The sequence below is a fragment of the Macrobrachium nipponense genome, chromosome 30 (assembly GCF_015104395.2).
Source record: "Macrobrachium nipponense isolate FS-2020 chromosome 30, ASM1510439v2, whole genome shotgun sequence".
Lineage (NCBI taxonomy): Eukaryota > Metazoa > Arthropoda > Malacostraca > Decapoda > Palaemonidae > Macrobrachium > Macrobrachium nipponense.
This window is the reverse complement of record NC_087218.1, coordinates 70,463,330-70,485,392: the sequence shown is the minus strand read 5'-3', so window position 1 is coordinate 70,485,392 and position 22,063 is coordinate 70,463,330. Positions and strand designations below refer to the sequence as shown.

The 22,063-nt window shown below is 37.9% G+C and overlaps 1 long non-coding RNA gene across 1 annotated transcript; it reads right to left on the bottom strand.

Annotated features, from left to right (window-relative positions):
- Window positions 1–3,549: 3,549 nt before the first annotated feature.
- LOC135202584 (uncharacterized) lies at window positions 3,550–21,887 on the bottom strand. The gene is made up of 3 exons (XR_010311766.1): window positions 21,353–21,887; window positions 10,179–10,580; window positions 3,550–8,601 (listed from the first exon to the last, which is right to left on the bottom strand). It is a non-coding gene; the product is annotated as an uncharacterized LOC135202584 (long non-coding RNA).
- Between the last annotated feature and the right edge of the window lie 176 nt (window positions 21,888–22,063).

Sequence of the window (22,063 nt, the reverse complement as noted above, 5' to 3'; positions counted from 1 at the left end):
TGTATATTTTCTTTACGAGTCTCTTGACCACTTGGATTTTATTTGGAACTTCTTCAATTATTTTCAAGATGTTTTCAGTTGATTTGTTCCAGTTTGAAGGATTATATCCTTCTAATATATCTATGAATGCTTTTGTATCTTTTTGGTTAGGACTGTTGCTGATCTCATAGATGAGAAATGCCAGTTCCCTTCCTGCTACCTCATCGTATTGCGAATTTGCCAAGCAAGCTAAATCTCGCCATTTTTTCCCGCAGTTGGAACTTCCTGCCATCTTGTTCTGATTTACAGTATTTCACTTGATAAACTAACTTAGAAGACGCTTTATCCTACTATTTTCACACTAATCTTATCACCGATAGTTCACGAACACATAGATATTTCTCAAATTCTAGGCGTATGTTAAACTTGTGATATCTGTTGATTAATCTGACTTCGCGCAGGAACGTCTCACCAAGCAAGATGTCGAATGTGCTGTAGTGAGTCTCGGAGGATTTGAGCTTCTTGCTGAAGAAGGGCTAGCAGTGTTGGGGGACTGTTGACCAGCTCTCCAAGGACAGCACCGCTCACGATGTTGCTGGCATTGGTGGCGAGCGTCGGGCGCGTTGGGATCCTGGTGAGGCAGGGTGGTGTCCCTGCTGACTGAAGATTTGATTCGGGTGGAGGAGAGCTGCTGGTCTTCTCCCCATGTCAGTTTCTTAGGTTTTCCCTTCAGGACCTCAGAACTACTCCTGCTGTAATTTCGTGGCCGAGGAAATCCACCTTAGCACTGAAGGTGCATTTGTCAAACAGACAAGTTCATTCTGTAGGCGCTTGAGGAAGGCCCGGACATAATTTAGGTGCTCCTCCGGTGAATTGGAAAAGATAAGAATATCATCCACATAACAAGACACAGAAGGGCAAGTCACCGAAGATGCTGTCCATGAGGTGTTGAAAGGTGGCCCTAGCGTTCCGCAGGCCAAAGGTGGAGAAGGCGAACACGAAGGATCTTTGAGAAAGACCTTGGCACCGTGGAGGGGCCCAGTGAGGTCCTGTATGTTTGGCAGGGAGTGGCTGTCAGGCAGGGTGATGAGGTTCAGGCGCTGGAAGTCACCGTAGGGCCTCCATGTATCGTCTGCCTTCTTCACCATGTGGAGGGGGGATGCCCACGGACTTGCTACCTTTTTGCAGATCCCCATCTTCGCCATTTCTTTGAACGTGGTCTTGGCTTCCTGGAGGAGCTTCGGCAGGGGGTGGCGGAACTTGGCGTGTGTCGGGAGGCCCTTGGTCTCAAGGGCCCTTTGTCTTAATATGGTGGAAGACACCGTGCTTGGGCGCGGCCCCAGCCACCTGGTGAATTTCGGGAAACTCTTGGAGAAGGGAGGCGTATCTGTGGTGGGGAAGGATGGAGTAGATGGTGGGCACTCTTGGTCCTCTGGCGAGTGGGTGGGAGAGGCAGGTCTTGGTATTGAGAAGGCGCTGGCAAGCCATGTCCACCAAGAGTCCGTGGTGGGCGAGGAGGTCCCCCCCCAGGAGAGGGGTCCGTACATCAGCGAGGATGAAGGGCCAGGTGTAGGTCTAGCCCAGGAACGCGATGGTCTGGGCCCTGGTGCCGTAGGTGCGTTTGCAGCAACGAGGGTGGTTGGGTTGTCTAAGGTGACCAGTGTCAACCAGCATCCTGAGGCCTTAGATGCTGTACTGGACGTAGAAGCACTGGGTTGGGACTTCGTTACTGCCGCTCCCATAGGGGCTTGTTTTGGGCGCTGCCTCCATCGTTTTTTGAAGGGCGGAAGGAGCAAGGGCACTCACACTTCTGTGCCTTGCTGCCTAAGTGGCACCACCCGACATCTGGGAGGGGCTTTAGTGATGGCTGGTATGCTGCACCAACCGTGTCCTCCTGCTGTAGGCTGTTGGTTGATGGAGGAGAGGAGATTTTTGCCTCTTGTGTGGCACTAAACAGTGCAAAAGCCTGCTGCACCAGACTTGCCACCTCCATAGTCTCGGCATTAGGGATCTGGCTTCGGACTTTGGGCATGAGCTGGTGAAGGAAGAGTTGGCAGAGGATATTCACCTCCTGCCTTCGTCCTTGTTGGTCCACCTCTGGCAGGAGGACCAGGTCCTGGAGCTTGTGCCAGGCCAGCCTGGGATCCGAGGTGGTCATGGGGTTGACCATGAGGTCAAAAATTTAGCTGGCTCGCTGGGGAACTGGGAGGGAGAAGATCAGGATGAGATCCCTCTTCAGGCCTTCGTTGGGCAGCTCCCCAGGCTGGCTGCGCATTCATGGGGCAAGGCATTTGAAGGCATCCACGGTGAGGGTCCCGGCGATGAGGTCCGCCTTGTTACTGTACTGAGTGATGCTGTGGATCTGGAACTATTTCTGCCCTTTGCACCCATGTTGCAACGTCCTCACTGCAGGAGGGTGGCAGCGCGACGTGGTGGGGCTCCGATGGTGCAGTCATCTGGGGCGCGGGCACGGGCGTTGAGGAGGACGACTATTGCGAATAAGGATCGTCTTGCAGATTGCGGGGTTGAGGCAGATACAGAGGAGTCTAGTGAATGCGCTGAACACTCCATTGTTTTGTCAGCCTCACGCTTATGGTTGACGTGAAGTCGTGAATGGTGGGCCAAACTGTATGACTGAACGCCAAAACACTTCTGTGAAGAAATGCCATTGTGAGTCCGCTAATGAAGAATAACCAGGTGAGGAAACAGATGCTAGATAAAGTTTTTGGCAACAATTTGTTTGTCTTTTGATGGAAATAATTTTACATTGCCAATCATACGGGATATTCTTTTTATAGATGGTGAATCCTTCCCATGGCAAAATATGGGATATCCTTTTTATAGATGGTGAATCCTTCCCGTGGCAAAATACGGGATATTCTTTTTATAGATGGCGAATTCTTCCCATGGCAAAATACAATTTATAGAGGGTTAATCCTTCCTGTGGGAAAATACAAACTAGTAATGATGCTATGAAGCTCAAAACATGCGGGATATTCTTTTTATAGATGGTGAATCCTTCCCGTGGCAAAATATTGGATATTCTTTTTATAGATGGTGAATCCTTCCCGTGGCCAAGTACGGGATATTCTTTTTACAGAGGGTTAATCTTTCCCGTGGCAAAATACTTAACTTGTAATGATGCTATGAAGTCCCAAAGCAGTAAGTACAGAAAGCAATGTACTCTGTTCCTGATAACATTTTAACAGCTTGATATTGTAGCTCCTGATATTTTAACGGCGTGATATTGTAGCAGGTCACAAACTATAGTAGTTGCTTGAGACCTTGAGTAAGTAATATTCCTCTCTGTTCATCCACAGATCATGCCCGAGTTTGTTCATAGTTTCTTCTGTTATCAAGTTTTTCCATTCTTTGCACCAAACACTGAAAATGAGATTTTAAAATTTAAAATGTGACAAGATCAAAATATTTATACATATTTGCTCTTTTGAAGAAGCTCCCAATTTTTATACACAGTTGCTCTTTTGAGGAAGCTCCCATTATCCTCAACCGTACAGGAATTAAAATTATCTGGATAAAACTCAGAAAATTTTATTTATTCCTTTGCCAATGTGTTTTAAATAATACAGATGAATCAATTTATAAAATCAAATTGCCCTCAGTTTATATATACCATCTTAAAACACCTAGCAACACTTAACAATATTGCTGAACACTATCTTTAACGTAAAGTATTTTTTCTAAAGAAAAAAAAAAATCAACCACCATGGTCAAGGTCTAAAACCTCACTTCTGATGAAACAGTTTGTCACCCTCTGCCTAGTTAGTATTTTCATGATTTACTCACAATACTTTCTTCATTGATTACAGGTTCATACTAAACATTCCCCAATTATGTTTAGTATTCTTGTGCTTGGGATATAGCCACCAAAACAACTTCTCCTGGAAAATAAATTCACTTAAAACTTCTCACAACATTTTGTTTCAAAGTTGAACAATTTTACACCATTATTCTCAAAATTTTAATAAAGCTTTGGCAGTTTCAAAACTTGAAAGCTGACAGTTCTCACCTTTCATTAACACAAGTGTTGAAAACTGATACATTAAACTGTCTGTTATGATGTTTGTGGATTTTCTTTTTAAATTATTTTCTTTTTGTCAAATTGTTTTATTTTCAAGTTACACTCGAAATGCTACGCTAGAAATGCTGTCATATATTTAACAAGTTCTCAATTTTATGATAAGAGTAAAATTTTACCTCAAACTATTGTATATTGGTTTGAATGTTTTTAGTTAATTTTCTTGTGTCATCTTGAAAGGCAAAGATTTCAATTGGCTATAAATTATTTTCACTTAATACATGCTGGACTTGGCCGATTAACGAACCAGTTTAATCAACTGATCATGGGATAATTTTTACTCTCACTATAACTCTCACCACGTGAATATTGGGATATGCTTATCTGTGGCATCAGTAATGGAATTTGTAATATATTAATTTGGTTTTATATACAATGTCTTAAAAGATTACAGCATATGCACTTACAGATAATGCTACAATAGTAATCCAGCTGATACAGATTTAAATTTACTAACAAGTATTTATGTGTAGTACATTGCTCAAATATAAAAACTAACGTAAAGTATTTCCTCTAAAGAAAAGAAAAAAAAAATAAAAACCATGGTCAAGGTCTAACACCATCAGTTCTGATGAAACCGTTTGTTACCTTCTGCCTAGTTTGTATTTTACGATTCACTCTCACAGTATGTGGGCCGACTTCCTTTCTTCATTGATTACAGGTTGATACTAAACATTCCCATTTATGGTTAGTATTCTTGTGCTTGGATATAGCCATGAAAAAAACTTACTGAAAAATAAATTGTCTTAAAACTTCACATTATAGTAAACCATTTTGTTTCCAAGTAGAACAATTTTACGCCATAATTTTTTACACCATAATTCTAAACATGTTAATTATCTCATAAATACTTTCGAATTTGTCACAGCATATTTAATTTTCAGTGATTTTCAATATATGTACACACTCTCGGCCAACTTTATAAATTGTTCCAGTTTTATAGTCCTTTATTTCTCAGACGGTTACCACTTCGTGTACTTTACCGACATCCACCTAATGTATTGTATCTGCATATATATTTTAAAAATTAGCAAGAATCTTTGAACTATTCACCTCTTAAAAATGTTATCAATGAAAGGCTAACCACCAAAACTAGTTAAGTTCCTACAAAATGACATGAATTAAGCCTACTAAAACACTAAACTCACTGGTAATTACCAATCCTGTACTTAATCCTCAAAAGATAACCTATGGCTAATAATAGGCCAGAATGAAAAGGATTATAAGTCTCTGGCATTCTCAGCTGTTAAGAGACATTCTTGTTTTAAGTCATAACAGGAAACGATCCAATCTTTGTACCTAATAATCAAAACAAAACTACCAAAATAAATAAAATTAAAATAAAATGTAATGTCTGAAAATGGATAAACAAACGCTGTGTGTAATTAATATAACTATATAACCATGACCATCAAAACTAGTCTTTGTAAACCATATCCTAAATACGGGGCTAAAGGACACTAATCAAGCTCAGGTACACACTAACATGCCTTTCATATTTTGAAGGTAGTAACTACCAGAGGCAAACTCAATGCAGTGGGTCATTGCTTAGTTGCGGATCAGCAGTCTCTGAGTCTGCTAGCCACAGGTTTTTCCTTGGAATGCTTCTCAGACTATATCACGGGTATAATTCCCAGCATCGTGCATTCGTCAGTGTTGTGTATATGATATTTGTAGGTAGGCATAATCCTCTGCCTCAGGGTCAAAAGTCACATTATAATATCAACTGATGAAAAGTTAATAAAACCATTTTCGCCTTATATATTATTGGCATATCTTCATAATAGATAGCATGTTCAAGGAATAATTCCTTATCAATGAAATAAACTTTTAACAGTGGCGCCAGCAACAAAATTTAAAGTTATACGGTTGCGTTCACAGCGACACTCATCGTTCGGTAACCTATCAGAAATTTTAATGGTATGGTGTAATTATGGTAAATACATTTAGGATAAATAACATTTAGGATGACAGTTTTAATTCCAAATTAATTACTCTTTTGGTAGTAAATAACTTTCCCAAACAGTGCAGCCATACAAACTATAATTATCGCACATTATTTTATAGTTGTTTGCGACTAGCGGTGAAATGTAAATATAAAAACATTTAAAGACGGGAATCTTATTTTTTAACACTGCACTGGCACTTCCAAACTTCTGCCAACCGAGGCGTTAGGAAGAGCCAGTATAGTATTAAAATATAGGTTAATATTAATTTTAGGTTACTAATTTTTCACCAAAAACTTATTTTTGTAGTAAAAAAGTTTAGAATTATCGTATTGTTAGAGGTTTGTGGCGATGATGAAACTTTACTATTTGGTTTCCTTTTAGGCCGCGTGTTTAGGAAAAACATATAGAACTCGCTTTATTTCTTTTATTTTGAATTTTCAAGGATACAGTAAGTTACAAGGAATTACAAGGATTAGGATGTCTCAAGACTTGGTCCATCCGAGGAGACATCGTGTGCACACTTAACTGTAGGAGCAGGTTTTATTGTGCATTCACTGTGTCCTAATGATTTTGTCTAAGCTTTCTTTTAAACTCTTCCACACTGTTGCGGTTTACAACTTCTGGTGGCAAGTTTATTTCACGTGCCACATATCTTTTATGTAAATAAGTTCCCACAATGGGATTAGTTTTATCCCTTCAGTTCTAGTTTCCATTATTTCTTGTCTGGTTTTCATCTAATGTAAATAATTTACTGTTTACTTTTGTTATGCCTTTCAGTATTTTAAATTTTTCTATTAGTTGTCCTCACAATCATGTTTTTAAGCTATACATGATCAGGCGCTCTAGTCCCTATTTGCCTGATGGATGGAATAAACTTTTGCAGCTCTTGCTTGTACTCCTAATCTATTTGTCTCTTTCCTTAGTGACTGTGACCAAAACTGCACTGCATTTTCAAGATGGGGTCTAACTATTTGTGTGTAGAGCTGCAGCAGAGTTTCCTTGTTTCTGTAATTGAGCTGCCTCTTTATGCATCCCACTAGTTTCTGAGCCTTCTTTTCTGCAGAGTTTTGTGGATTATAAGACCTTGATAATAATGACTCCAAGGCCGTCCTCTTGTTCTACGCCGTCATTCCCATTCAGCATGTAGCTGGTATGAGGGTTATTTGTTCCTATTTGTAACACTTTACACTTATCTACGTTAAAAGGCATTTGCCATTTTTTTACCACTCCTATTTTCATTAGATAATTTCTTAAACTTTCCACTGCATGTGGGTCTGCTGCATTTATACCTAGTTTGGTGTCATTCGCAAATTTGGCTATCCTGCTAGTTAAGCCTACATCAATGTCATTAATGTAAATGAAAAACAGAGGGCCAAGGACACAACCCTGGGGAACTCCGCTTGTTATATCTGCCCATTCTGATTCTCCACCATTTATTACGATTGTCTTCGACCCAGTCTGCTGTTTCTCCTACAATTCCTAAAGTTCTAACTTTTGTCATCAGTTTCTTGTGTGGGACTTTGTCAAAGGCCTTTTGGAATATCTATTGCTCTACTACTGTCGTAAATACCTAGCATGTTATGGAAAAACCCCAAGAGGTTCATACGCAGGATCTGTTTTGTCGGAAACCGTGTTGGCTGTTTTAGCAGTAAATGGTTTCTATATGTGATCCACAATTTTATGTGCAATAATTATGGACTCAAAAATCTTGCAAACCACCAACATTAGGCAGTAAGTAAAACGGCATTTAATATATTTTCATTACCAATTTTCCATAAGATACCTGTTGTTGCAAAAGCTAGCCTATACACAGATGGTTCTGTATAATTTTACAGTAGCCTTAGGCTTTATTACCTTTGGCCGGATTTTGTCCATTAAATCCGATGTCTGTGGGTTCCAGGTCATTTAAAACAAGGTTTTACCGTACACATCCCAATTTTATCATGGGGGAAATTTACTACTACTTCCTCGGATATTGGACCACTATCATTTAAACATTTTAGTAATATAATTTCAAACACTTAAAATACACTTTACTACAGTATACTAATATTTATTACAGTATACGTACTAATATTTATAAGTATTAGTACAACATTCATGTACTACGTATACATCCTATACAAATACAGGCAGTCCCCAGGTTACGACGGGTTTGGCTTACGACATTCCGAGGTTAAGGCGCTTTTCAATTATATATATCAGAAATTATTTCCAGGGTTACGACGCCTACAACGCCGATCTCACAGAAGAAATGTGACACCAAAAAAGCAAAATAATCAATATTTGAAGGGTTTTGATGAAAAATGCAGTAAGAATGCAGTTTATATAGTTTTGAATGCACCCAAAGCATTAAAAGTAAGGTTTTCTTAGGATTTTTGACAATGTTCCGGCTTACGACGCGTCTCAAGAATGGAACCCATCGTAACCCAGGGACTGCCTATACTACATATATGTGAAGTTAATCATATGGGTACTGAACAGTGATCAGTGTTGAAGATGGTGCTGAAGAATTATGTAACGTAGCTGTGCAGTTTACAGTAGAATACATACATGTATGTCCGTACAACGTACCTGTAAAAAATAAGAATACTGTACAGTGGACCCCATTATTTGCAGGGGATGCATACCAGAGGCCTTGTGGATAGCTAGAACCCACGAATACGTGCACTACAGAAATGCTTAGAACTGCCTATAATTTTGTTAGTTCAAACTCAAGAAAAATTCACTAAAAATGCTTATACCTGCTTAATTTTATCACAAACAGTGCATTTAATCATTGTTATAAAAATTCAGTACTAATTTGTGGATATCTCATAAAAAATAGAGAATTTCCCAAAAATAATGGGTATAGTATAAGGTCCATAAAGAAATCCGCGAATACAAGAGTCTACATATTCAGAGTCCGTAAATAGCAGCGGTTGACTGTATGTAAAACCCTAAATACATTAGTATATGTACTGTAATACCTGAACCTGACATGCTACAACACACTATGTATAGTAACTACATACTGTAATTTTAAAGTTTAATAGTACATATTAGATTATGTAAATCAAATGGGTACCATACTCACCGGTTATCAGTGTGACTGTAGATACTAATGATGATGAATTAGCTGTGCAGCCGAATGAAAAAGGTATGATTCCACAGCAAAACAGATTATTTATATCTCTGGGGGCCCTTTCCCTTTCTTCAGGATGCATTTCAAGGGTTTCTAGGAGCTGGATGGTCCTTCACTGCCAAGAAATAATTGGTGATAGGCAGCTGCTGCACCTGCTGCTTCATGCTACCGAGGAGGTTTGCATAGGGGCTCAATAACCCATAACACATCAAGGCCATTATTGAACTTTAGGGCACGTTCTATGCAAGGGTCCTGCGCCAATATAGTCTCCTTCGCCTCTTTGAATGACCTGATGAAACTGCTTAGAAAGTCATCCTCCTCAATCCCTAAACCTGCAGTGTTTGTCCTTTGTCTTTGTCAGTCATGGGTTCCGAGTGAGTATCTATTAGGGTTCCAACTTCATACACGGCAATGTCTTCAAATCCTCTATCAAGGATCTTTGCCAATTGGACCACATTGTCAATGACAGAATGCTGAATTTCTTAGAGAAAATGGTCGTCCATTGCCTTCACTAGGTGGTTGAGGGAGTTCTAGGTGTACAGTACCTTGAACAGTATTGATCACGCTCTGGTCCATGGGCTGCAGAAGAGATGGTGGTGTTTGCAGGGAGGAACTCTATTTGGACTAACTCGTAATGAAGATCAATAGGGTGGCACCGATGTTGTCGATAACCAACAAGTCCTTTGCTGGGGTATTCCTTAACTTGAGGGATGAAGCTCTGATGAAACCAGCATTCCGTAAGGATTTTGATGAACCAGGCCTTGGAGTTGTGCATCCAAAACACCAGCAGTACATGCACATTCTTGTCCTTGAAGGCCCTTGGTTTTGCAAACTTTTAAATAAGTCTTGGCTTTAACATTTCGTCAACTGCATTGCTACACATGATGAGGGTAACCATATTCTTTTGTGCCTTGAAGCCAAGAGGCTCTGGCTTTGTCCTTCATCAGTAAGGGATTAGAATTAATAAATTACGTAAAGTTAGTTTAAATTCATAAAAAATGTAATTATATATACACTTAAAACCAACCTGTTGTGGACAGTAGCCATTGTTGCAGATTATCTTTTTGAAGCGCTCTGGATGTTTTGCTCCTGCCGCCGCAGCTTCACCATGCAACAAAAATTTTTTGAATTGGAACTTTCATGAAACGGTGAAGCCACCCCTTTGCTGGCCTGAAGGCCGAGGAGCTGACGAAGGTCCTTCTTGTGCCTCTTCCTCTTCAGAGGCTTCGTTAAAGCCAAAGTAATCTTGCTTCTTGTATTTACTGTAGTCATTTGTGTCACCTTTCGTCTAGCTGTCTGTTGAAAATTTCTTGTCAAGTTGCTGTGCCTTCTCACAGATGAAGAGACAGCGGAGGGGTATGTTCTTCTTACAGTAGTCATTTATCCAGATTCCATCCGTACGACATTCTTCCGGATGTACCTGAAAATACTATATAAATTCAGTTAATTATTGTTGCAGCATATATTACATATATTATGTGCAGTCAGTCTATAATCATTCATCACACTGCACTGTTGAATCGTCATCTTTATCAACATAGATCATTGGCGAGTACTCATATGATTTACGTAAATTCAATGTTTCTCTTACCTCTGAATTACCAATTTTTCTCTTGTAAAATAGAAGGGGACCACAAGAATATTAATAGTACGTAAGCTGGCTACTAGCTGTCGGCCTTAGGCTAGTACTACATATGTAATATACTACATATTTAGGCTAACTTTGTAAGATTACATTGAAATTATATTTAGTTTAGGGTGATAGTCAAGATATTTGGCATTTGAACTTAAAGTAGGCAGTTATAAGCATTTGTATAGGAGGTCTTTGGTGTTTTGACTATTGAAGCAGGCAGTTTTAAGCGATTTTTTAGGGGTGTCCAACTTAACGTGGACATTTGCTTAACACGGGGGGTTCTGGTCCTTATCCCCCACGATTACAGAGGACCCACTGTACTATCTTTGAGAAAATTCTAACAGCACATGCATATGCACTGTTTAAGCAACAAGCATACCTACAATCAATTTACTCTTGAAATATCCATCCCAAATGCCCTGGACTACCTAAGGCACTGCCTTTTTGCCGCCACATTATCCTGTGATAAACAGAATCAACCCTCAATTTTGGCAATGAGAAAAGAGGGTCACCATATCTCTACCACCTCACCTTCCGCTTCCATTTCCCCCTTTCCTGCCAGTTCTGTCCAGAGTTATAAATATGTTGGGAGGAATTCCTGACCTCCTTGTGGAAGAGAATTGGGGATATCAGAAGACTCCTTATCAAAGGTATATATTCTTGGAAAAAATGCTGCCCTATCCCCAAAACCAACTAAAGGCTTGGCTACTGTGCCTTAGAAGTTCCTGAAAGCACCTTAAAGGACACAACATGGTGTACGAAGGAGTTTAGAATAATAGGAATGCTCTTCTCCACTGGAGAACAAGAGGTATCCTTCAACAAATTCTGCAGGGCAAGATTGCTCAAGTTAGTGAGCTGCCTGGTAAAAGGTTCCCGACGCTATCATCTCCAGGAGACCAAGTTGGCTGATAGATTAAAGTATGATGGAAGAAGTAAACTACTCCCACCTAACTACCAGTAACCTCCTTAAGTTATCTGTTCCTTCCAACAGTTATAGAGGGTATTCAGACAAAAGAGTCCAGGGGTGTATTACCTTCAGAAGACAACTGATGTCTTCGCTTCCCTCCTTAAGGATCATATCCCCTCACCCCCTGGTAAAACCACAATAAAGAAATGACAAGGTTATCCTGCTCTAGCGACGAGTTTGGGACTCTTCTGCTCATGTGATTTTGCGTCGTCACGGTACCCTACACCAAAGCTGTTGTTCAAATGGCAACATCCCCCTCATATATTGAAAAATTATCAAAGAATCTAATTATGAATGATCTTAACTTGCACACTAAAGATTTTTATTAATGTAAATGGTTATGTATTTTTGCTATTTTTGTGTGCTTGTTTTGTAAACCGCCAAAAATTTCCAGGAAGAAGTGACCATTTATTCGTGTCAAGTGATATTGTGATAGTGGACTTCAAAATGATTTATTGTAGTTAAACAATTATGTATTTATTAAAAATAGATATTAAATATTAAAAGATAAAAAAACATCGGCAAACATTCAGGTGAAGGTCCAGGAAGAAAAGTGTGGGCTTACAATTTTGGTTCCTTGTTGGACAAATGGGTTACGTGCTCTCCTACCTATTTGATAGTCTTAGTTTGATTCCCTGCTCTGCCAACATTGAATTAGAGAATTTGTTTCTGGTGATTAGAAATTAATTTCTCTCTATAATGTGGTTTGGATCCCACAATAAGCTGTAGGTTCCATTGCTAGGTAACCACTTGGTTCCTAGCCAAGTAAAATAATCTAATCCTTTGTAAAAAAAATCTAACCTTCAGACCAGCCCTAGGAGAGCTGTTAATCAGCACAGTGGTCAGGTTAAACCAAGACACTTTTACAATTTGATCACAAAGTTAATCTGTGTAAATTTAACAATACATGAACTGAAAGGCGGACTTGTGCCAACAGACAACTTACAAAAGGAAATAAATTTTAAAACTGACCAAAAAACATTGTGCAACATTCTGCCTTTTCAATTTCTTTATATCGACATTCACATGAACTACAATATTTCGTTTTTCCAAAATCTCATTCACCACTTAAATCTATGGATGGATATTTATTAAATCGCATTTCAAAGTGTAACAAAGGCAGCTATCCCTATGTTTACATCAGTAAACTATCGCTCCGATGCATTTGAGTGACGTCACAGATTGGGACTACCTGTCATTACTTGTTTCTATATCGTGGGTAAAACTACCAAGCATTGCACACTGAACAAGTCAGGCACCAAGCACACGTGGCATCTGCTATACACACTGTTATCAGTCAATTAATTACCCACAACCTCTGCACAAGGAAGGCAGCCAATTTTGGGAAACCTAGCTTCCAAGTGTTGACTGGTTCTAAGTACACCAATGTGTATCCATATAGTTTGTAATTCGGTAGAAACAAACCCTACAAACATAACATTGAGATTTATATTAATTATTGTTCAACTGACAGTTATTGACAACCATTTTTGATAAAATGGTTGAAAAGAGTTCTGTTGTACTGGATTATGGAGTGAATCCAGTTCAGACTCACTTTACCAATAACGTATATTATTCAAATAGACTTCTCACAGTGCCTTATGATTTAATTTATTCTGTCTATATGAAGATTGTCTGATTAGAATGAGATGTGTTGAATTCTCTATAGCTGTGCTTTGAACATTTAAAATTTCATATTACATATAACTGCCTACTTAAGATTGTCCAATCAGAATAAGAGGTGTCGAATTTTTTTAGTTATGCTTTAATCACTTAAAATTTAACATTACAATCAGTTGCTTAGAGAATTTACAGCTAACCCGAGGCATAACTTTCTAAATTGTGCCAAAACCCATAAACAAAATTATTGTAGTCTACCATGAACTACTGGCTTTTAAGACGGTAAAATTCTTACCTGTAAAACCTAATTTCTCAGAATCCATCCTAGGTACAAAGGTCTTAAAGCCCAACAGTATCATTAATTTCCTAGCACAGTGACCCCACCATGCAAAATCTGAAAACATTCCTAACTTGGTACATTATCAACCCGTATAAACAATAATGTACTTTGCAATACTTAACACGTAACATCCATCCACATTTCAAATTATGCCTATTGCCATCAATGTACCAAATAAACTTAAATTCCACTGGTGGGGGGCTCTATGCATTTCTACATACTTTAAAATACCTTCAGCAGGAAAAGAGACTGCCATCGTGCAGCACCCAAAAAATTGGGTTTTTTAGTTTCATCAGGGGTAACTCAGGGGGAGGACTTGTCCCCCAAGAAAATTTGTGAGTTATTGGGGGGACAGTATACTCTGCGCCCCCCCCCCCCCTCCAAGAATTATAAATATTATGGATATCACGCTCCTACGAAGAGAGCAAGGAAATTTAATTGTTAACCCTTTGAAAACTAGTGTCCTGAAGTTTTCTCTGAACCTCTGAAGAAAATTGATATGTTTAAAAGAACAGTGTCCCTAAAGACCTCTAATTGGAAAAACTTTAAGGGGGGGATCACAGCACCCCCCCAGCCGAATGGGCTCTCTTCGCTTGCCACCCACCCCATTGCCCCCCAGCCCAACATTTTGGAACCAGTTACACCCCTGCGTTTCATTATCGTTAATGAAAATATATTCAATTTATACAGCCATTACCACTAGCTAAGTAAATGCTCAAATCGCTGTATCTGGAGAACTCCTTTGCGACTAATAAACTACCTTCACCAAACCAAACTTGCCCGAAATTTTCCTTCCCACTAGGATGGTTCTGTCCCAAGACGGTGGTGTAGGGCTGTTATAGCCTGGCCTTAATGGCGAAATCAACAAACATAAGCGAAGGACCAGCAAGATCAGGGGTGGGTTTTTAAAATTTTTATTATAAAACTAAACTAGTAAAGTTTAACATATACATGAACTGAAAAAAGGACTTGTGCCAACTGACAATTTACAAAGGAAATAGACAATTAACCACGAGGTCCCAGCAATACGCACAAAGACAATGAGAAAAAGCTAACCAAAAAACCTTTGAAAATTTTATATCTGCAAAAAAACAAAAAAAACAAAAAAAAAAAAAAAAAAAATCACACTAATCTTACTTCTGAAGCATCAGATATTTTGACTTAAATCAACTATGCCAACCTCGGATCGCAAAAATGCAAAGGGATTAGATGTGATAAATGAGAACCACAAAACACTGCTGCCTGCTTCCAACTTCTGCTTGCAAATCCTGACCATTGCGACTAACAAAGGAAAGTAAAGACCATTCCGTTATTCTTCCTTTGTATTGTGTCTGAGTCAAACGTCGTGTCAACGAACGAACAAAGAAAATATTATAGTTTAAATTTCTGCATATTTAGGGCACATATAGGAAATGGCAGGTTCGAGAAATAACCGGGATAGTGTAGGTAGAATTGATACAGGCCTAACCAAAATTCAGTGGACACGTTCCCACAGTGTAGAAGGGAAATAGGCAGGCAACAAAAGGCATTAGAGTGCGATAAATGTAAGTTGTGGTTTCATACAAATTGCGAAAATATCACAAATAACAGTATGCCGGCATTCAGAGTGGTAGATGTAATAAACTGGTATTGTGAGTGTAGAAAGAGTCGAGGCCAGCTAGATAGGGAGAACAAGGAACTCAGAGAGAACAAGATGCTTAAAACTAGACTACAAAAAATATAAGTAACCCTTGGGTACATCGAAGAGACCCTAGCCAAAGACAAAGGAAGAGATCCTTAACAGCAGCAGAATAAGTGAAACAATTTCAGGAAGAAATGAGAGGCACAGGGAAGAGACAGAAGGAAGGAAAACCTGATCATATTCAAATCGCCAGAACCTCAAGCAGGAGAGGAAATAGAAAACTGTAGCTAGATGACGAAAGGTGCAGTGAAATTTTCACAATGGAATTTAACCTTAATAAAGAAGAATGGAAAACTAAATAGTTAGGTTAGGTAGACCGCGACCGCAACAAGAACCAAGCAATGAGACTATAGGCAGATCAAGGCCAGAGCACTTTAGTAAAACTGGCAACGAGAGGGAAAAAATGTTACATATTAAAGTCTGCCTAACTGCTAAAGAACGCGAAGGAAGAAATTTACAAGAAAATATCTATAGTACCAGACAAAAGTCCCAAAGAAATAAAAAGATAGCCATATTAAGATCAGAATTAAAGCAGGAAAACAAAGAGGAAGAATGGCTCGTCAGTAAGGGAGAGGTGAAGAGAAGGGAAAATTTTCAGACGACCAGATTGCTCTAATAAGGAAGCCCAGAGAACTATAGATAGAAACAATAGAGTTGTTAGTAATGCTAAGGAGTTGGAGGTAGGAAAATATAAAATAGAAATGTAAATAATTTAGAGATAGGGAATAATTCCCTATTTTTAGGAATATTATTTTTAGGAATGATTTTTAGGAACTTAAATAATTTAGACTTAGGAGAAAATAGAACATCTAGTAATGTTAAAAATTCCGAGGGAGGCTGTAGAATAAGGGAAATTAGTTTAGGGCAGGTGGGTGGAGGAAGTAATTTTAGTAATAATCATAGGCTAGTAGTTTAGGAGAAAATAGTTGTTCGCAAATAATAGATAAACGGATAGATGGTAGAAGCACTTTCATAAATAAAGAAAATTAACAGCTAGTGAGCAACACAGAAGATGCATAAAAAAAATCTCTAAATAAAGCTCATAAACATCTAAGGGCTGACAAAAGCAAAACTAATCAACTAGTGGACTTAACAAAAGAAAGCACAATGATGTGTATCACCGAAACGCACCTTGAACGGTAAATTATTGCTATTCCCAACAAGTATCAGAGTGGTAGACTCAATGAGAGATGAAGACGACACCAAAGGAGGGGGTCTTAATAGAGTATAGATCCAAAGGAGAGATCCAGATGCAGAAAGAAAAGTCAGAACACAGACATTCTACAAGTAGAGGGCAATTATAAAGCAGTAAGTTTAACCTAATCCTAGTCTACATGTCAACCAATGATAAAGAAAAACGAATAATAAGACCTGTCTCCGATTGTCCTTCGGGACTTCAATGGGCATTTAGGTTTCATACGGACACAAGAACTAATGGAAAAATATGACCTAACGCTATTAAATGGAGATCCCAGCTGTAAAAGGAAGATAACCTGGAGTAGAGGAGATCAGAACTGCATTATAGACTTTGCCCTAGTCTAAGATGTATGGAAAAAGCGGAGGGTAATTATGAATATGACCTGTCAGACCACCACCTCACAAAAGTCCAATCCAGAATGAACACAAAAGGAACGGACACATTCAAAAATGAAATAAAAGAAATCAGATATCGGAAAATAACAGAAGAGTTCACCAGGAAAAACTAAGCCAACAAAACAGAAAAGATCTAACCCAGCTGGAGGAAACAATGAGTGAAGCAAAAGCAAATAACCATAGCGAAAATTATAAAAACAAGGTTAAAGCAAGGAAAGCAAGAAGAATTAGAACCAGTATGGGTCACCAAAGAAAAAAAAATAAGCCAAAGAAGGATATATAAAATTAAAAAGGAAAGCCAAGGAACAGAAGAAAAGAGATAATGAAGCATATCATAAAAACAAAAAGTACAAATAATAATAATAATAATGAAAACATTTGAAGAATATGAAGAAAGGGTTAGGAATGAGATAAAAACAGGAAAATCTGGGAATATAATAGACATGCCGAGAGGAAAGAGACTCCTCAGAAAAAGAATGGACAAGGATATACGACGAAAATAATCAAAAGATTAAGGAAGAAACCCTAAGGAAAGAGCTGGTAAAATTCTGGGAAACAATATAGGCTACCAAAACGAAAACAAAATAGATATGGAATGAAAGTAAGAAAGAACAGTAATCATGACATGGAAGAAATAATGAAAAGATTAGGACAGCATATAATATACCATATATCTTTAAGAGAAGACATGGATTGAGTGTATGACCTAACACAGAAAATAAACCCATGGAAAAAGTCAATATAACTGAAGATTTTAAAAATCTACTCGAAGGGCCAGACGGAATGAAGCCAATTCCGTTCAAACTATTCTTGCCAAGTACCAATCTTCAAAAAAATTGGCAGATTGTTTAAACAGCATACTGAAAGGCAGGAAAACACAGAAGCTGGTTTAAGTAAAAAAACAACACTTACACCCAAGAAACAACACCCCGCTGTCAAAGATCTTAGGCCAATTGCACCAACAAATGCATCATATAAAATTTTCATGGGGATCCTGAAAACCAAAATAGAAATCTAGGAAAAATGAATGAACTGCAATCAGGCTTTACCGCACAAAGGAGGGGAATTGATCATTAATATATCTTAGAATACTGCATACAAGAAATTTACAGAAGAAAGAACCCATTATTTGTTGTATCAATAGAATTCCAAAAAGCATTGACTCCATCAATACACAAAAGCTTAGGGGTCATGATGAAATAAATATAGGCTGCATGCAGAGGTAATAAACAGTACCAAAGATATATACAAAGGATGTAACAAGCCTATGCATTAACAATATAGAACAAAAAGAGCTAAATGTAACTAATGGAATAAGACAGGGATGCAATGGCTCGACCATATTCTTTCTACTAATAACGTACCTGATAATAGAAAAACTAGAGCACAAAACAGGTTTTAGAAATGAAGTTATAAGGATAGTGGCACTATTATATGCAGATGATGGATTAATACTAGGACACACCCTTGAAGAGATAACAAAAGCAATAAACACCCTTATGGAAATAGCGAGCGAATGTGGCCTAAACAAAGACAAGCGTAATTATATTAATATACAACGACTGGTATAGTATCGACGATGTGGAAAATATGGAGCACACACAGGTAATAAAGATAGTTAAGCAGATTAAGTACCTAGGAGTGACAATCAACAAGAAATACTGCTTCAGAGAACAGATAAAAAGGGCCAAAATTAAAGCAAAGCAGATGGCAAATATGGCTAATGCAGTCATCAATAAAAGTTTTAGCAGGGTAAAAATAATTAAATTTTATAGAAAAGGATTACCGATGCCATCTTACAGATGCCATCCTTCACGTATGCCATGGAAGTCACGAAACGTGTTAAGAAAACCAAAAATGAATTTCAGAAGACAATCAAGTATACAGAACAATTTTGAAAACGCCAAGTTACACAGCAAGTTGTGCGTCAAGATGTGAAATGGTGTCCTCTTCCTGCCACTCAAGAGATTTGAAGAATAAACTATTTTACCTGAAACATACACATGAGTGGTGGAAATAGGCTCCTATATGAGATAACCATGGATCAGTATGAAAACTAAGAAAACTCCCTGGATGGTAATGCAAGTAAAAGAATATGAAAAAACTTAAGTAAAATTGAAGCAGTTAAAGGCAAACCGTTAAAAGGAATAAGTGGGACAGAAAGAAATTAATGAAAAGACATTAAGAATCTACAGAAAATATAAAGAAAACAAAAGAAAATTCTGGTATGACAACACTGAAAAAACAATGCTGATCAGTAAAGCCAGACTAGGTACTCTAGGATTAAATGATATAAATAAGATTAAAGATACAAAACTTTTGTGCTATGAAGGAAAAAAATGAATTTGGAAAATTTCTTACTTAACTGTCCAGCATACAATGAGATTTGAAATATAGTTTTGTGCAGCAACTCTATCAGGAAAATAAAGAGGAATTGACAGCAAATATTTAAAAGAAATGTGGTATTTCAGAGAGAAGAAACTCAAGCAAACAAAGGAGGAATACAACAAGCAAGAGAGCAGTTTCAAAGGCATATCCCGCTTACTACTACTACTACTACTAGGGGTAGTTGTAGTAATGGTGATTACCTATCAATTAAACAAATGGTAAGTGTGGGAAATGAGCAGCTATTTAATGTAATGTTTTAATTGTGTAACTTATTCACTAACATACAGCTCTTTTCTTTCTGTATACTAAGGTGAAATCAAGACTATTATGTTACATTGACTGAAGACTTTGGACAAATAGATCATATTTCAAGTTGTCGAATTCAATTTTGACTGGCTATTCTGTGGATCACTTAATTTTAATTTTATGAATCAGTTTTAACTCTTATTACCGATTAAAATATGACTATTGTTGACGGTGATGTATGCAAGACCGTGATCAGATCACGCACAAGGCTATATAAATGGTTCTGGACATTTCCAACTAACATACTGTCCTATCAGATTGGATAAGAAAAATCATTTAGCTAAAATACCAGTAAATGATAAAACTAAAAGACTAAAACGCCTGACAATCCCAGAAATCTTGAGAAAAGCGCCACAAAACCCGAAAATAATAAAAAATAATTACCCAAGTCCATCAATATTTAGAAGAGCTCCGTAGTATGATAATTATCGTTCATACAATTTGTGACAGGGCACAGAAATTTGTGTATAAATACCGTACAATTCAGCATGGCGAAATTTACCAAGATTTGATATTAACCGACTCTTACACTAATCCAGAATTACCCTGATTAGTATTCAGTACCTAGAAACGGAGCCACACAATGCAAAACGAATTGAAGGGAGGTGCACATCCTTAAGGAATAACTGCCACCAAAGTAACAGGCCTATACTGTCGCATCAAAGCAAACTTGAAAACTTTATCGATTAAGTCAGGTTTACGGATTATGCTAGAAACACTTGAAAAAGGTTAAGAGAAACATATAATTTATTTTTATTTTTATCAAGCTGAATGAATTAGTAAAAAAAATAAAATAAGTTACCTCAATGCCATGCGGTGGTGTTAGACTCTCGTAAGACGCCATTTCTATGGAAGGAATCTTATGCAATCTTCCCACCTGAAGCAAGGTCTAAAGAATGACAGATGGGTACCTCTCAACTAACTCACGAGGGAGATTATTTAAACTAACGAATAAGGCTAGCGAGTATGCAATTAACTTTCTGCAAGCACTAAACTGAACTGTGTTACAGTTGAAAAACAGTGGACAAAAACAGTTAAAACAGATAACCTAAGATTAAGCAATATGTAAGAGTTATATAGTTTGCCTAAGTAAAGTTCCAAAAACTCTTGAAGCCTATGGTTATTAATGCAAAGGCAGGCTCGAAATCTGAAGAAACCGACCAAACTCCTAAAATAGAGGTTGCTGCCATTTTCACTAATAGAATAATTAACCCTCAAAATTATCACAGAATTACCATTAGGACTTTCAACCATTAGGCCGTTTTTCAATTTAACCGTGAATTAGTAAAGTCTTCCCTTTGGATATAAATTTTTTTTCGCACCACTCCAAGAAATTGCTTTAAGAAAAATAAAATTGTCGATAAATTATGAATATTTTCTCAAACAATACCGCTTCAAAATGTAGAAAGTATTTTGGAAAACTTTAAAAAATCCACCCCGTTAGCGTTAGAGCTGACCCACAACACTTGTTAGTTTAGGTTTATTATTTTCAAAGGAACAGGCTTTAACCAAAGTTTATTCTTAAGTCACAAACTTTTCCCACGCTACGCAACACTAGATAATATGAACATACACAAGGCCAGGGATTAGGTGTTTGAGTGGACGAAGAGATTATGACAGGCCAAGTTCACTTGAATAATGGTTATCGAACCAGTAGTGCCGTTGTTACTTACATTTATGTCAAATACCTGGACTTCCTTTTGTGTAATCCTGGTTTTAATCCACTAATTTTCTTGTAATTTGGTTTCCAACTTAAGAAACATGGCTCTTCAATCTGCCAAAGACAGACGATTCGAATCGAAAGAAAGGTCAGTTTTACAAAACCGACCAACTGACACTAACACTTGTCTCGGGCTCGCCATTCGCCAACACAAGATTGCCGAAACCCACGGGTTTCCTCAACTTCCCGAGGTTTCAAGATTCTGACTAAAACAGGGAAGCATGAAGTGGCAGAACAAAGGTTAGTGTCTCCTTGGAAGACACGTGGCGCCATCTGTAGTTGGTTCTAGTGATTATTATACGAAATCCCTCTTTTGAATAAGATCTTTGTTTGTCACTTGCTCTTGCAAATAATAACCTGCTTCTATTCAAGAAGACCACTTCACTACATGGCGCTTGATATAATAATGGGAAGATTAATCTACTATCTATAATTACTTCCTGGTAAGATGTCGACTGATTCCCTCTTCATTTAAGGTGAAAATTGTTCATGTCTGCAGAGAATGATTATATATTACACTACGGTAGCACAACTGCAATTGAGTTAACTGTTATATGAATCCAATAAAGTGGAGTTTTACTACATTCATATATCTACTTTATTCAACTGCACGGAATAATGTTAAAAACAACCTTTGGTACCACGGCATACAATACAATTGAGC